Source organism: Hylobates moloch, unplaced genomic scaffold (genome assembly GCF_009828535.3).
Source record: "Hylobates moloch isolate HMO894 unplaced genomic scaffold, HMol_V3 SCAFFOLD_6, whole genome shotgun sequence".
Lineage (NCBI taxonomy): Eukaryota > Metazoa > Chordata > Mammalia > Primates > Hylobatidae > Hylobates > Hylobates moloch.
The window spans coordinates 102,608,794-102,626,028 of NW_026652281.1; positions in this window are offsets into that span (position 1 = coordinate 102,608,794).

Below are 17,235 nucleotides of genomic sequence, written 5' to 3' on the forward strand. Positions count from 1 at the left end.
CCAAAGAGGGGTTTGCCCCACCACCCAGGCCCTGGGGAGACTAGCCATGGACATACCTGGGGACAGGAGTTCTACCCACCCCAATTTAGAACTGCAGGAGCTCCCTGCTGCCTCCAGGCCAAAGCTAGAGCTTTTGCCTGTTGTGTGGGACCTGCACCGCCCTCTCCAGCCTGACATCCCATGATGTCCCCCTACTTCACTGTTGACATCCAGTTAGGCCAGGCCCTGTCAACACCACACTGTGCCCAGCTCTCCAGCCTCAGGACAACCTCTTTTTTTCCCTTCTTCAAATCCTCCCACCCTTCAATGTCTCCTTGTGGCTCCTTCTTATGGGAGGTCGACCCAGACTGCCACTGCCCCTGTCACTGCACCCAGCTTGGCATTTACCATCCATCCTGCTCAACCTTGTGCCTGTCTGTTCACATTGGCCTGGAGGCCTAGGGCAGGTTGTGACATGGAGCAAACTTTTGGTAGTTTGGGATCTTCTCTCCCACCCACACTTATCTCCCCTAGGGCCACTCCAAAGTCTATACACAGGGGTGGTCTCTTCAATAAAGAAGTCTTGATTAGACCTGAATTTCTCCACCTATAAAATGGGTGCGTGAAGTGAATGGTGTCTCAATTTGAGCCCTGAGAGAAAGGAAGTGTTGCTTCCTGTTCCTTAGTGGGTTGTGCCTGGATGCTACACTCAGTCAAAGGGTGCTACTGCAAAGTTGCCTGGGGTACAAAACACTTGCCTTTTGCCTTCATGGTCTCAAGTGCACCCCTCAGGACAGCAGGACAGTCACACTCCACGCTCACTTGTCCATCAGTTTAGGTCTTAGTGCCACCTCCAGATTCGTCTAGCCTCTCCTGCAGCCCGTGTGCATCCCAGCCTGTCCCACAGTTTTGTTCCGTTGTTTAGTGGGTCTTTTTTTTTTTTTTTTTGAGACAGAGTTTTGCTCTTGTCGCCCAGGCTGGAGTGCAATGACGAAATCTCGGCTCACTGCAGCCTCAGCCTCCCGAGTTCAAGCGATTCTCCTGCCTCAGCCTCCCAAGTAGCTGGGATTACAGATGCCCGCCACCATGCCCGGCTAATTTTTGTATTTTTAGTAGAGATAGGGTTTCATCACGTCGGCCAGGCTGGTCTCAAACTCCTGAACTCAGGTGATCCGCCGGTCTCAGCCTCCCGAAGTGCTGGAATTACAGGCATGAGCCACCATGCCTGGCCACTGTGGGCTTTTTGCTGGTAAAATACACATGACAAATTTTACCATTTTAATTATTTTTGTTTTTTGTTTTTTTGTGGTTTTTTTTTTTTTTTTTTGAGACGGAATGTTGCTCTGTCACCCAGGCTGGAGTGCAGTGGCGCGTTCTCGGCTCACTGTGAGCTCCGCCTCCCAGGTTCACGCCACTCTCCTGCCTCAGCCTCTCGAATAGCTGAGACCACAGGCGCCTGCCACAACACCCGGCTAATTTTTTTTTTTTTTTTTTTGTATTTTTAGTAGAGACGGGGTTTCACCATGTTAGCCAGGATGGTCTCAATCTCCTGACCTCGTGAACCGCCCACCTCGGCCTCCCAAAGTGCTGGGATTACAGGCGTGAGCCACCGTGCCCAGCCCATTTTAACTATTTTTAAATGTACAGTTCAATATCATTAAGTACATTCACATCATTGCACAACCATCACCACTATTCTGTCTTTAGAACTTTTTCATCATTTAAACTGAAACTCTGTACCCATTCAACAATGACTTGCTGTTACCCCCTCTTCCTAGCCCCCAGTAACCCCTATTCTGCTTTCTGTCTCTATGAACTTGACTCTTCCAGGTGCCTGATATAAGTACAGTAAGGCAGTATTTGTCCTTTTGTGTCTGGCTTATCTGACTTCACATGATGTCTTCAAGTTTCATCCATGCTGTAGCATCTATCAGAATTTCCTTCCGTTTTAAGGCTGGATAATATTCCATTGCAGGTATATAACACATTTTGATTATCCATCCGTCCAGTGATGGGCATTTGGGTTCTTTCCACCTTTAGGCTATTGTGAATAATGCTGCTATGAACACTGGCATAGTGTCCCACAGTATTTTTGTCCCAAACTAGTGTTGATTAGGCCCTTTATTCCCAGAGGTTCCTAAGTCTCTGGGGCAAATGGAAGCTGCACAGATCTGTGGGATGAGGCACATCTAATTCCCCATACCCCAGGATCTAACCCCCAAAGCAAAGGGATGGTGGAAGAGGGCCGAAGCCCCTTCCAAGCAACCATTAATCCTCACAACAACCGTGGATCTTATTATCCCCATTTTATAGACGAAGAAACTGAGGCATTGAGACATTAAAAAGCCTTGCCCAAGGGCCTGAGCTGGTGGAGGCAGAGCAGGAATTGGATCCAGGCCTGTCTGAGGCACCCTGCCACCTCCATCCAGACCTGGAGCAATCCCTGAGGAGGGTGGCTACCACAGGAGATGTGGCAGCTCTGGTCTCAGGAAGCACAGCCGGAGGATGTCCCAGGCAACCAAACAGCCACTCATCAGTAAGGAGCCAGAGTGAGGGCTGCTAGTTCAGCCCCTGGAAGGTGGTCCTGCGGCAGCCAGTGCAGAACGCAGCAGGAGCTCAGCTCCAACTGAGCCTGATTTCACTCCAGTGTCCACAAGGGACAACCTGACCTGGAGTTCCTCGGCTACTCACCCTGGGGCCTGCTGGCACAGCCCAGGAGCTAGCCCAGGACTGCCTCTGATGGTTTCCCCTGATTTCTCCCCTTGACAAAGATTCTCTCCTTGACCAAACTCTACTCAGACTTTCCTGAACTTTTTCAGCTAGGCCTGACTTTTTAGCAAGATTCCTGCTAAGTCGGTTTAACCAGAGCCCCCCACCTTTGATATCTGATCATCTTCCATAATCTAATTAAGTTCCTTAGCCTCGGCCAGGCACCGTGGCTCACGCCTGTAATCCCAGCACTTTGGGAGGCAGAGGCAGGCAGACCACTTGAGCTCAGGAGTTCGAGACCAGCCTGGCCAATATGGTGAAACCCCATTCCACTAAAAATACAAAAATTAACCAGATGTGGTGGTGGGTGCCTATAATCACAGCTACTTGAGAGGCTGAGGCAGGAGAATCACTTGAACTCAGGAGGTTGCAGTGAGCTGAAATTGTGCCACTGCACTCCAGCCTGGGTGACAGAGCAAGACTCTGCCTCAAAAATATAAAAAATAAAAGTTCTTTAGCCTCTATTATCCCCAAGGTGATGTCTGGTCACCCTGGCCTGCCTGCAGCAAGAATCCTATTGGATGGGCTTTGCCAGAATTCCCCCCTTTATCTCTGATATTTCCTCTTAGTAATTTTCCATCCACTGACCCCACCTTGCTCCTTGGCTATAAATTCTCACTTGTCCATGCTGTATTCAGAATTGAGCCCAATCTCTCTCCCCAGTTGCCTGACTGCAAAACCCCACTGTGGCAGTCCCTATGCCTATTTCTTTTTTTTTTTCTTTTTGGAAACAGGGTCTCCTCTGTTGCCCAGGCTGAAGTGCAGTGGTGCGATCACAGCTCACTGCAGCCTCAAACTCCTGGGCTCAAGCAATCCTCTCACGTCAGCCTCCCAAATAGCTGGGACCACAGATAGCCACCACCAGCCTTGGCTAATTTTTTTTTTAATTTTTGGGCCTGACACGGTGACTCATGCCTGTAATCCCAGCACTTTGGGAGGCTGAGGCTAGAAGACTGCTTGAGCCCAGGAGTTTGAGACCAACCTGGGCAACACTGCAATACTCCATCCCTACAAAAAAAAATGAATTAAAAAAATTAGGCCGGCGCGGTGGCTCACACTTGTAATCCCAGCACTTTGGGAGGCTGAGGCGGGCAGATCACGAGGTCAGGAGATCGAGACCACGGTGAAACCCCGTCTCTACTAAAAAATACAAAAAATTAGCCGGGCATGGTGGCGGGCGCCTGTAGTCCCAGCTACTCAGAGAGGCTGAGGCAGGAGAATGGCGTGAACCCGGGAGGCGGAGCTTGCAGTGAGCCGAGATTGCACCACTGCACTCCAGCCTGGGCGACAGAGCGAGACTCCGTCTCAAAAAAAAAAAAAGCCAGGTATGGTGGCACATGCCTGTAGTCCCAGCTACTCAAGAGGCTGAGCTGGGAGAATCGCTTGAGCCCAGAAGGCCGAGGCTTCAGTAAGCTATGATCATCACACCACTGCACTCCAGCCTGGGTGACAGAGTGAGACCCTCCCTACCGCCTTGGCCTCCAAAAGTGCTGGAATTACAGGCACAAGCTAACGGCTCGGCCCCTATGCCTATTTCGATGCTCCTGAATAAAGTCTGCTTTACTGAGCTTTAACAAGGATCATGAATGATTTTTCTTGAACGTCCCTCCTCATGCTCTTTCACACGGGTCTGTGGGGAGGGCAGCTGCCTCTAACGGCCACCTGCCCAGGGCCCTCCTCCCCCAACTGGAGGAAGTGCAGCTGAGCAGGAGCCAGGGCTTAGTCGGGTCCAGGCTGGCTGTAGCAGATGTGACAATCATAAAGAGCTCTGAGGAAACCCTAGGACCCTCCATAGGAATCCAAGCCTGGGAGAACCCCAGTGGGCAGTCTGAATGCTGGGTTGGCCCCTGCCTCCCACGGCCCCAGCTCCACACCCTCCCCATACACCCAGGAAGGTGTCCCTCTTCTCGTCAGCTCCTCCCCGGGTTGCATTGCTGGATGACGGAGACGGGAGGGCTACCTACTACTGCCCCATCGTCCCACCTTGTCTTCCTGTCCCCACTCAGGTCCTCCCACGGCCACCTGGAGTCTCTCCTGAAGCTGCTGCCAGGCCCCATCCTGCGTGGATCGGTGCGCAGAACAGACTGGATCTTGGTGAAAGCCCGAGGACACTTCTGAGTCTTGCCCCCAGCCGCCCTCCCCACCGCCGGGTTTCATCCACCCGCCGGCGCCATCGCAGGTACGAAAGAGTGCGGGCGCTAAGCTCACGCAGGCACAGCGCACACACGCGCCCCCTGCCGGCCGGGCCGAGCCGGGCCGCCCACCTGGGGCTGAGCCTGGCTCCAGGCTCCGGAAGCAGCGCCCCAGCTTCTCCCCCGCCACGCCCCCACCTTCCACCCGCGAAGCAGCAATTATCGGCCCAGGCGGCTGGGAAAGGGCCAATTAGCACAGGAGACGCGGCCCCTCTGCGGAGCCCCTGCTGACCGCAGCCCACGCAGCGCTGCCTCTGCCGCGGGCCCCCAGCCTCCCGCCGCCCGCCCGCCTGCCACAGCCCTCCTGGCCTGGCCGACAGCTCTGGCTGCCTGGGAGCCCCGGGGGACGCGCCGTCCGGCCTCCCGCCAACTGCAGTCACGGATCCAGCCGCCTGGCGCCAGCTCAGAGCCGGGGCGGACGTGCGGGCGCCGGGAGTTGAATCTCGCCGCCGCTGGGTGGTGGGGGCTAGTGGGCTGCGCCCCCTGCGAGGGCTCCCGCGCCCCCGACAGCCTGCGCCTTGGCGCCCGCCAGCAGTCTCCAGGCGGGGGTGGCTCAGCCCAAGCCCTCTTGCCTTCTCATGGCCCTCCTTGCTTCTTCCGGACCTCCAAGGCCCGGTTCTGGGCTAGCCGAGCTGGAGCAGTTCCCCACTGGTGGCTACAGCAGCGCCAGGCTTTGGAAACCCACGGCCAGTGCTGGATCGTGCCCCGCGACAGGCACGTAGGCAGGATAGGGGGTGGGCAGCACAGGGACACAAGCACTCATTACTGACAGTGAATGCATGAACCTCCTCCCCTGGGTCCCTCCCCTGCACAACCTGACTTACCCACCTATAGGCTTTGGGAGACCCAAGAGGGATGGGTCCTGCCTTCCAGGAGCCTGCAGGCTGCATGGGCAGAGGCTCCAGGAGCTTGGCTAGGACCCCAAGCTAAAGAAAGCCCCGAGGTCCAGGGAGGGAGGCATCGGGTGAAAAAATGGGGGGGGGGGGGGCTGGAAGAGGGAGTTGTAGGGGACAGATGCCACCTGTCAAGGCTTCCCCTTCCCCCAAAGAACCCCCTTCCAGCTGAAGCTGGTCACACTGGGGCCCAGGAGTAAGGGACAAAGTGGGCCTGAGCCCAGTACATCCTCTGCAGGAGGCAGAAGTTTCTAGAACAAGAAGTGGGAGAGGGTTCAGTAGGAAGGCCCACAAGTGAGGTCGACCAAAGAGATCCTGCTCTTTCCCCATGAGTGCCACAAGGGACTGGGGTAGAAGGGCTGAGGCTGGACCAGTCCTGGATGCAGTGGCCTTTTCTGTGTGTTCTCCCTCTGCTCCCTCAGGTCTGGAGGGCTGGGAGCCTGCTACGTGCTCTGGAACTTTACTTAGGTCTTTTTTTTTTTTTTTTTTTTTTTTGAGACCGAGTGCCGCTCAGTCGCCCATGCTGGAGTGCAGTGGCGCGATCTCTGCTCACTGCAAGCTCCGCCTCCCGGGTTCACGCCATTCTCCTGCCTCAGCCTCCCGAGTGGCTGGGACTACGGGCGCCCGCCACCACGCCCGGCTAATTTTTTGTATTTTTAGTAGAGACGGGGTTTCACCGTTAGCCAAGATGGTCTTGATCTCCTGACCTCGTGATCCGCCCGCCTCAGCCTCCCAAAGTGCTGGGATTACAGGCGTGAGCCACTGCGCCCGGCCCATTTACTCAGGTCTTGTTGAGCCAGACTTTCTTTGGGAAAGTGTGGACCATGTCTCTAAAAGAACCAGAACTGCTTCCTTCCACCAAGGTCATTAACTGTGTGGAGAGGGAGAGAGCCCCTGTCAGAAACTGGAGAATGCAGACTGAACAATGAAAGAACATAGCGACAATGACACCACCTTGAGTCCAGTGGAATGAGGTGCAGCTGCATTAAAGAATGAGGAAAAGGACAGAGACAGGTGTAAGAAACGATGGAACAATCAGCCAAGAAAGTCGGGATTGGCTGGGCGCGGTGGCTCACACCTGTAATCCCCGCACTTTGGAAGGCTGTGGCAGGCAGATGGCTTAAGCCCAGGAGTTCAAGACCAGCCTGAACAACATGGCAAAACCCCATCTCTACGAAAAATACAAAAATTAGCCAGGCATGGTGGCATGCCCCTGCAGTCCCAGCTACTTGGGAAGCTGAGCTGGAAGGATGGCTTGAGCCTGGCAGGCAGAAGTTGCAGTGAGGGCCGGGCGTGGTGGCTCACGCTTGTAATCCCAGCACTTTGGGAGGCCGAGGCGGGCGGATCCCGAGGTCAGGAGATCGAGACCATGGTGAAACCCCGTCTCTACTAAAAATACAAAAAATTAGCCGGGCATGGTGGTGGGCGCCGGTGGTCCCAGCTACTCAGAGATGCTGAGGCAGGAGAATGGCGTGAACCCAGGAGGCGGAGCTTGCAGTGAGCCGAGATTGCGCCACTGCACTCCAGCCTGTGCGACAGAGTGAGACTCCGTCTCAAAAAATAATAATAATAAAATAAAATAAAATAAATAAAATAAGTTGCAGTGAGACAAGATTTTTTAAAAGGCCAGGCATGGTGGCTCATGCCTGTAGTCCCAGCACTTTGGGAGGCCGAGGCAGGTGGATCACCTGAGATCAGTAGTTCTGGACCAGTCTGGCCAACATGGTAAAACCCTGTCTCTACTAAAAATACAAAAATTAGCCAGGTGTGGTGGCACATACCTGTAATCCCAGCTACTCGGGAGGCTGAGGCACGAGAATCGCTTCAGCCTGGGAGGCAGAGGTTGCCAAGATTGTGCCACTGCACTCCAGCCTGGGCGACAGAGTGAGACCCCCCCCCAAAAAAAAAAGTCAGGGGTGGAGGAAAGAGGTAGAAGCTGGTGGACACACAGCCAGACAAATGGAAAGAGAGCCAGGGCAGTGCTGGGGCAGTTCAGACAAGAGAGGGGGCATGCCTGGACACTCAGAAGGTAGCCATGGGCAGGGATCTGTTTTTCATCACAGTTGTCTGACCACTGAGACACCTTGGGGTGGGGGGCTAGTGGAAAGAGAGGGCTTCATGGAGGAGCCTTTGAAAGGACCTATAGGGAATAGTGGAGGGAGTGAAGGTGGGAGTGGAGGGGAAGCTATCTCAGCCAGAGGGCACAGCAGGAGCAAAGGCCTGGAGGCAGGAATTGGCTTGTTCAGTCCCAGCAGCTGTGTCAGTCAGATGGCCCCCCCACAGAAAAACTGAAAGAGGAAATGGCCCAGAACTGGAGCACCAGGCCTGTAAGCTGGGAGGGAGCATGGACTCTATGCTGAGGCACTAGGGAGCCATGGGATGGGGCATGTCTTGGTCAGATTTACCTTCCAGAAGGGTCTTTGAGGTTACCTAGTACAGAGATACTGGAGGAAGAGAGAGTGGAAGTGGGCAGACCAGGGGATGGTGGCGGAGAACTACACAGTGGGTCCTTCGTGGAATCAAGCAAGCAAGTTCCCAAAGTAGATGGTCAGGACCTAGTGACACATAAGGGCAAGTGTCCTGTTTTTCCAAGGAACTTTAGGCCAAGGTGGGCAGTCAGCTCTGATCACTCACCTCCCCCACTCACAGGATGGCCCCTGGTGTACTCTGGCCTAGCACATTCCCACCCAGCCAAGTCTGGGAACTCACTTGGCCCCTCCCCAGGCCTGGGAGACCATGGCATCTACCCACTGGGCCCAGGAAAAGCCCCAAGAGGTGTCCAGTCCAGGGTGGAGGCACAAACAGACCTCCCACCCCACAGAAAGCTTGTTAAGACAGCACGCTCAACTCCCACCACCAGCCCTCTGTGCAATGATGACTCCACTGCCATGAGGGGTTAGGCTTGGGTCTATTTGGGGAGCCAGTAGGTAGGGGAGGAGGGCCCAGTTGAGCCCACAAAGAACTCAGAGGCTGAGATCACATGGCCCACAGAGCAGGGTTCACCACGCCTTTTAGGCAGAATTTAGGGAGATGTGTGTTCCTGTCTGGGCCTGTTCTTCTGTGTGTCCTCAGGCAGACCACTTGCCACTCTGGGCCAGACTTTCTTTGGGAAAAGAAAGTCCTGTTTTAGGACAGGACTCTGGCCTCAGCCCCCTCTAGCCATGGTCCAGGACCCCTGTCCACTCCCAACCCTTTCAGCCACAGAAGCTGCTGGTGGAGCACATTGGTGACCTCACCAAGGAGCTGCTGGGTGATCATTATGGATCCCCTGCCGATAAAGAGCAAGAACCCTTTTGAGGGGGAGCCTGAAGGTGAAAGAAAAAGCCTTTCAGGAAATTAGCACCAGTGGCAGGAAAATTCATCAAAACCTGGCGGAGGCACCTGTGGCCAATTCGCGTCTCTTGCCAAAGAGGCAGCTCCTCTGACCTGGGGGAAGGGCTGGTAGCTTCTAGGGCCTTCTAGAGACCCCAGATCCCTGGCCCTGTTGCTGGGCCTCTCAGCACCTGGCAGGGGTGCCACCATGTATTTGCTGCTCCCAAATCACAGGATTCTGCAGTGCTAGGAAAGGCTGCTGATGAGTAGGGGGTCTTGGGTTTTAATATAACTCTTCCCTCTGCTGTGTGATCTCAGACACTCAGTTGGCTTCTCTGATACTCCCTGCCAGGAGAAATCCTAACCTGCCTGGCCTCTAGGCGACCAGTACATCCACAATACTCAGTATATCTGAGACAAGAATATTTTTCTGAAGAGTGAGGATGCAACTATACCCAAACAATCATTGGTAGTGGGAGGTTCACGTGCGAAGCATGGAGGCAGCCTGAATGTGGAACCCATTATTCTGGTAGCAGCCCCACCTGCCAGCATCCAGGTATGGCCGACAGAATAGCTGTTGCAGCATACACCTCCAGGGGGCACTATTTCCATGGTTTACAGTCTGAATGAGGCCTGAATGTAACCTGAGCTTCATGACTGCCTCCTCTGGGCTTGGTATCCATAGGCACACTCACATCACACACGTGCCTCAGAGAAGGCTCTAATTGGTTGATCACGATCACCACCTAACCTAAAGCATCCACATTGGTCAGGCTTTGGAGCCCGCGCTTCCGCTCTAGCTATGCATGGCTCCCTTCAGCTCCCAGAGCAGGTCCAGTCCCAGGTCCAGCCAGATCATTTAATGCTGATAGAAGCAGGATCTTTTGAAAGAGCTATGGATGTAGCAGGCCTCAGAGGCTCAGGAAGTCCTTTCCAGGCCATGCCCTGGTTCTGGCACTGCCACAGTCCCTGCTGCACTACTAAAGGAGGCAGGCCAGGCCATGCATAGTGGCTCACGCCTGTAATTCCAGCACTTTAGGAGGCCGAGGTGGGCAGATCACCTGAGGTCAGGAGTTCAAGACTAGCCTGGCCAACATGGTGAAACCCCATCTCTACTAAAAATACAAAAAATTATCCGGGAATGGTGGTGCTCGCCTGTAATCCCATCTACTCAGGGGGCTGAGACAGGAGAATTGCTTGAAACCTTGAAACTGGGAGGCAGAGGTTGCAGTGAGCGAGATCGCGCCACTGCACTCTAGCCTGGGTGACAGAGTAGGACTCCATCTCAAAAAAAAAAAAAAAAAGAGAGAGAATAAAGAAAAACGAAAAGGAGGCAGGCCACAGGCAGTTACCCTTTTTTTTTTTTTTTTTTTTGAGACGGAATCTTGCTCTATCGCCCAGGCTGGAGTGTGGCGGAACGATCTCGGCTCACTGCAGCCTCCACCTCCCAGGTTTAAACTATTCTCGTGCCTCAGCCTCCCAAGTAGCTGGGATTACAGGCATTAGCCACCATACCCAGCTGATTTTTGTATTTTTAGTAGAGATGGGGTCTCGCCATGTTGGCCACGTTGGTCTAGAACTCTTGACCTCAGATGACCCACCTGCCTCAGCCTCCGAAAGTGCTGGGCTTACAGGTGTAAGCCACTGCGCCTGGTTTCAGGCACCCTTTCAGCTCATTGTATGGCATTTTGGCTAGACCTTATGTGAACTCAAATTGTTACCCTGTGCTTCCCTTACTGCCAACGTTTACAGATGGCTTCGTGTCAACCAAAGCATTGTACAACTCATAGCATTTCAGAGCTAGAAGGGACCATAAACACTGTCATAGCCACCGTTCTTTGAGAACTTACAACTTTGTGCTGGACACTAACCCAGGTACCTTCTGATGTTTTTGCCTGCACAGTACAGCCATTCCTTTTCCCGTGACACCACCCTGTCCTCAGCAATTGACCGTGTCCACACCACAGCTCAGGGATGACCAGATAACCCAGACTTGGACTATTAAGCTCAATCTCAAGATTTTTGTAGAAACATCAGGAAAGAGAATGGCTACCGCTTGAGGGTGAGTCAGCATGTGAAGGAATGTAAAACGGAAAACTAGCCAGGTGCAGTGGCATGTGCCTGCAGTCCCAGCTACTCCGGAGGCTGAGACAGGAGGACTGCTTGAGCCCAGGAGTTCTGGGCTGTAATTCACTATGCTGATTAGGTGTCTGCACTAAGTGTGGCATCGATATGGTGATCTCCCAGGAACGAGGGACCACCAGGTAGCCTAAGGAGGGGTGAACCAGCCCAGGTTGAAAATGGAGCAGGTCAAAACTCCTGTGCTAATCAGTAGTGGGATCGTGCCTGTGAGTAGCTGTTGCACTCCAGCCTGGGCAATATAGCAAGACCTCATCTCTAAAAAAAAAAAAGGAATAGTGAAATGAAATAGCTCACACTGAGAAACAGCCTTGAACAAATAAAATAAAATAAAATAAAATAGGCTGGGTGCTGTGGCTCACACCTGTAATCCCAGCACTTTGAGAGGCTGAGGAAGGCGGATCACTTGAGGCCAGGAGTTCAAGACTAACCTGAGCAGCAACATAGCAAGACCCCCCTGCCTCTAAAGAAAAAAAAAATTAAAGAGTTAAGTGACTGCATTTCTTCAACTGCAGGACTTCTCTGGGATCTCTCTCTCTCTCTGAGTCTACCTGGCTATATGCCCTTGAATGAGTCAGTCACCTGTTCTGAGTCTCAATTTCAAGAGCTACAAAATAGGACAGTAATTCTTTCCCTCTTTATCCTTTATTTATTTATTTTTTATTTATTTATTTTTATTTTTATTTCTTTTTTTTTTTTTTGAGACGGAGTCTTACTCTGTCGTCCAGGCTGGAGTGCAGTGGCGCAATCTCGGCTCACTGCAAGCTCCACCTCCTGGGTTCACGCCATTCTCCTGCCTCAGCCTCCCAAGTAGCTGGGACTACAGGCACCCGCCACTACGCCCGGCTAATTTTTGTATTGTTAGTAGAGACGGGGGTTTCACTGTGTTAGCCGGGATGGTCTCGATCTCTTGACCTTGTGATCCGCCTGCCTCGGCCTCCCAAAGTGCTGGGATTACAGGCGTGAGCCACCGCGCCCAGCCTTTTTTTTTTAAGATGGAGTCTCGCTCTGTCACCCAGGCTGGAGTGCAGTGGCACGATCTCAGCTCACTGCAACCTCTGCCTCCTGGGGTCAAGCGTTTCTCCCGCTTCAGCCTCCAGAGTAGCTGGGACTACAGGCATGTGCCACGCCCAGCTAATTTTTTGTATTTTTAGTAGAGACATGGTTTCACGGTGTTAGCCAGGATTGTCTCAATCTCCTGACCTCGTGATCCACCCACCTCGGCCTCCCAAAGTGTTGGGATTACAGGCGTGAGCCACCGCGCCCGGCCGTCCCTCTTTATCTTGAAGAAATTAAGGAAAGGCCAGTGAGAGAGTGGTTGGAAAATTGCTTTATGCAGTGGCTTATGCCTGTAACCCCAGCACTGTGGGAGGCCAAGGTGGGAAGATTACTTGTGCCCAGAAGTTCGAGACCAGCCTGAGCAACGTAACAAGACCCCGTCTCTGGAAGAAAGGAAGGAAGGAAGGAAGGAAGGAAGGAAGGAAGGAAGGAAGGAAGGAAGGAGGAAGGAAGGAAGGAAGGAAGGAAGGAAGGAAGGAAGGAAGGAAGGCAGGCAGGCAGGCAGGCAGGCAGGCAGGCAGGCAAGCAGCAAGCAAGCAAGCATGGATTAGCCAGGTGGAGTGGTGTGTGCCTGTGGTTTCAGCTATCGTGAGACTGAGGCAGGAGGATCACTTGAGCCCAGGAGTTTGAGGCTGCAGCGAGCAATGATGCCAGCACTGCACCCCAGGCTGGCTAACAGAATGTGACCCTATATTGAAAAAAAAATGTAAAAATTAGCCAGGCGTGGCAGTGTGCACTTGTAGTCCCAACTACTCAGGAGGCTGAGATGAGGATCGCCTGAGCCCAGGAGTTGGACACTGCAATCAGCTAGGATCATGCCACTGCACTTGTCCGAGCAAGACCCTGTCAAAAAAAAAAAAAAAAGAAAAGAAAGAAGAGAGAGAGAGAAAGAGAAAGAAAGAAAGAAAGAAAGAAAGAAAGAAAGAAAGAAAGAAAGAAAGAAAGAAAGAAAGAAAGAAAGAAAGAAAGAAAGAAAGAAAGAAAGAAAGAAAGAAAGAAAGAAAAGAGAAGAGGAGAGAAAAGAAAAGAAAGGAGTTATTCACTGAAGGGAAACCTGGGTTGTTCATCTTTGTGTCCATCTCCGTCACCAACACTACCTAAACTGCAAAGCATGCTGGGAGCTCCCCCTGGGCAGGAGGGAGCAACATGAAGTTAGCATAAGGTGGGACTAGGGAAGCTATCAAGCCTGTGGGATGCCTTTGAGGTGGTTGAGTCCAGTCTTGTCTCATAGGCATTGGTGAGGGCATGTTGAGGGGCAGTCATTCTGCCCAGCATAGTTTAGAAAGCCTTGTCAGGGGCCTCTGAATTACACTTTTTTTTTTTTTTCTGAGACAGTGTCTCACTCCATTGCCCAGACTAGAACACAGTGGTGCGATCTCAGCTCACTGCAACCTCCACCTCCCAGGTTCAAGTGATTCTCCTGCCTTAGCCTCCCAAGTAGCTGGGATTACAGGCATGTGCCACCAGCCCCAGCTAATTTTTGTATTTTTAGTAGAGACAGGGTTTCACCATGTTGGCCAGGCTGGTCTCAAACTCCCGACCTCGGGTGATCTGCCTGCCTCGGCCTCCCAAAGTACTGGGATTACAGGTATGAGCCACCGCCCTGGCTCGAACTACATTTTTTTTTTTTTAAGGTGCTTCACTCTTGTTGCCAAGGCTGGAGTGCAATGGCACGATCTTGGCTCACTGCAACCTCCACCTCCTGGGTTCAAGCGATTCTCCTGCCTCAGCCTCCCAAGTAGCTGGAATTAGAGGCATGCGCCACCACACCCGGCTAATTTTGTGTTTTTAGTAGAGACAGGGTGTCTCCATGTTGGTCAGGCTGGTCTCGAACTCCTGACCTCAGGTGATCTGCCCGCCTTGGCCTCCCAAAGTGCTAGGATTACAGGTGTGTGCCACCGCATCTGGAATTTTTTTTTTTTTTTTTTTTTTAGACAGGGTCTGACTCTGTTGCCTAGGCTGAAGAGCTGCAGTGGCACAATCTCAGCTCACCGCAGCCTCGACCTCCCCACCTCAGATGATCCTTCCACCTCAGCCTCCTGGGTAGCTGGGACTACAGGCTTGCACCACCATACTCAGCTAATTTTTTGTATTTTTTTGTAGAGATGGGTTTCATCATGCTGCCCAAACTGGCCTCGAGCTCCTGGGCTCAAGCCATCCACCTGTCTTGGCCTCCCGAAGTGCTGGGCTTACAGGCATGAGCCACTGAGCCTGGCCTCTCTGAACTACACTTAATGAAGAATGTGAATTGGTCTGGCCAAGAAAGGGGAGAAAGACAAGCTAGACAGAGGGAATTTAGCCAGGGCTGGAGCAGACCAAAGCTGAATTCCTTGCCTATTTACTCAGTAGTGTCGTCGTCTCAGGGAAAAGAACGATTGTCTGCTTTCTAAATTGCCCTTTTTGTGTTCCTGGAGGGGAAGCAGGCTGGTGAGGTGTCCGTGGGCTAGTAATTATTTCCGCTTATTTACAAGGTAATATTACAGCATGATGAGAAACCCTGCCTGTTTTGATGGTTCCGAGCTTGGAAAGTTTGGGAAAGAATCCAAGAGCATGGCAGGTTATCAAGGCGTTATCAGCTGGGACACAAAAGGAGAGAAGGTAAAAGAGGCATTTAGATTCCAGAGTCAATAATGAGCCAGAAGTGAGTGTTGAATTATTCAAACTCCTGTATTGATCCATTGATCTCTATCTGCAGCTCTCGGTTTATTCTTAGTTGGCATTTCCTGTGTCTCAGACACTGATAAGAGAAATAGGAGGAGGAGGAACAGATTCTTAAGACTCAAGAAAAGAGAAGAGGTGATGTCAAAGAGAAATTTGGCAACATACATCAGGAACCTTAAAATGTCATATCTTTTGACCTAGTGGTTCTACTTTTGGAAATTGATCCTAAAAACACTATCCAGAACTTTTTTTTTTTTTTTTTGAGGCAGAATCTCGCTCTGTTGCCCAGGCTGGAGTGCAGCAGCATGATCTGGGCTCACTGCAACCTCTGCTTTCCAGGTTCAAGCGATTCTTGTGCCTCAGCCTCCCAAGCAGCTGGGGACTACAGGTGCGTGCCACCACGTCCAGCTAATTTTTGTATTTTTAGTAGAGTCAGGGTTTTGCCATGTTGGCCAGGCTGGTCTCGAACGCCTGGCCTCAAGTGATTCACCCGCCTCGACCTCCCAAAGTGCTGGGATTACAGGTGTGAGCCACTGCGCCTGGCTCAGAACTTTTAAGAAAAAGCCTTAAGGACCATGGCATTCACAGCAGCCTAATTAGTAATTTGTGAATAATAGGAAACAACCTAAATGCCCAACAATAGGGGATCTGCCAAGTAACAGTAGAGCTAAAAGATGCCATTAGGTGCTGGGCACGGTGGCTCATTCCTGTAATCCCAGCACTTTGGGAGGCCAAGGTGGGTGGATCACTTGAAGCCAAGAGTTCAAGACCAGCCTGGCCAACATGGGGAAACCCTGTCTCTACTGAAAATACAAAAAAAAAAAAAAAAGAAAAAAATTAGCCAGGCATGGTGGTGCATGCCTGCAATCTCAGCTACTCGGGAGGCTGAGGCAGGAGAATTGCTTGAACCCAAAAGGCCCAGGTTGCAGTGAGCTGAGATCGCACCGCTGCACTCAAGCCTGGGTAACAGAGTGAAACTCTGTTTAAAAAAAAAAAAAAATGGGGCCAGGTGCGGTGGCTTACACCTATAATCCCAGCACTTTGGGAGGCCGAGACGGGCAGATCATCTGAGGTCAGGAGTTCGAGACCAGCCTGACCAATATGGTGAAGCCCTGTCTCTACTAAAAATACAAACATTAGCCAGGTGTAGTGGCAGGCACCTGTAGTCCCAGCTACTCAGGAAGCTGAGACAGGAGAATTGTCTGAACCCAGGAAGCGGAGGTTGCAGTGAGCTGAGATCGCGCCACTGCACTCCAGCCTGGGCAACAAAAGCAAGACTCCGTCTCAAAAAAAAAAGAAAAAAAAAAAAGATGCCATCAGGAATTGTACTGCGTTGTTTGTTGGTTTGCTTGTTTGTCTGTTCTTGAGACAGCGTCTGCCTATGTTGCCCAATCTGGTCTCAAACTCTCAGACACAAGTAATGCTCCCACCTTCACCTCCCAAGTAGCTGAGACTGTAGGCACATGCCACCACTCCCAGCTATCATTAGGAATTTTAAATGATGATATGGGGAAATATTTATGCCATAGGTTTAGGGTGGTAACAGAGCATCCAAAGCTGCACATACGAAATGTCATAACTAAGAGAAAAAAATACAGATGAAATGAGTCCAAAAGAAACACAGTAAAATGTTGGCAATGACTACTTTGAGATGGTGGGATTCCTTTATTCTTTTTCTGTATGTCCTAAATTTTTTTTTTTTTTTTTGAGACGGAGTCTTCCTCTGTCACCCAGGCGGCTGGAGTGCAGTGGCGCGATCTCAGTTCACTGCAAGCTCCGCCTCCCGGGTTCACGCCATTCTCCTGCCTCAGCCTCTCATAGTAGCTGGGACTACAGGCGCCCGCCACCACACCCGGCTAATTTTTTGTATTTTTGGTAGAGGCAGGGTTTCACTGTGTTAGCCAGGATGGTCTCCATCTCCTGACCTCATGATCCACCTGCCTCGGCCTCCCAAAGTGCTGGGATTACAGGCGTGAGCCACCGCACCCAGCCTATATGTCCTAAATTTTCTGCAAAAAAAAAAGTACACGTTTTAAATAACTTTAAAAAGTCTTAAGGGTGAGGGGAGAGACCTTCATATGAAGGCTTCACAGTAAAGTAAACAAATTAGTGTAGAACTAAATCCTCCCAGAATCCAGGGGACTGCTATGTCCCAGGCGCGCTGACCATCTCCTTGGCACATAGCATGGAGCCAAATGAATAAATGGATGCTGTGGGGCAGTCATTCCATG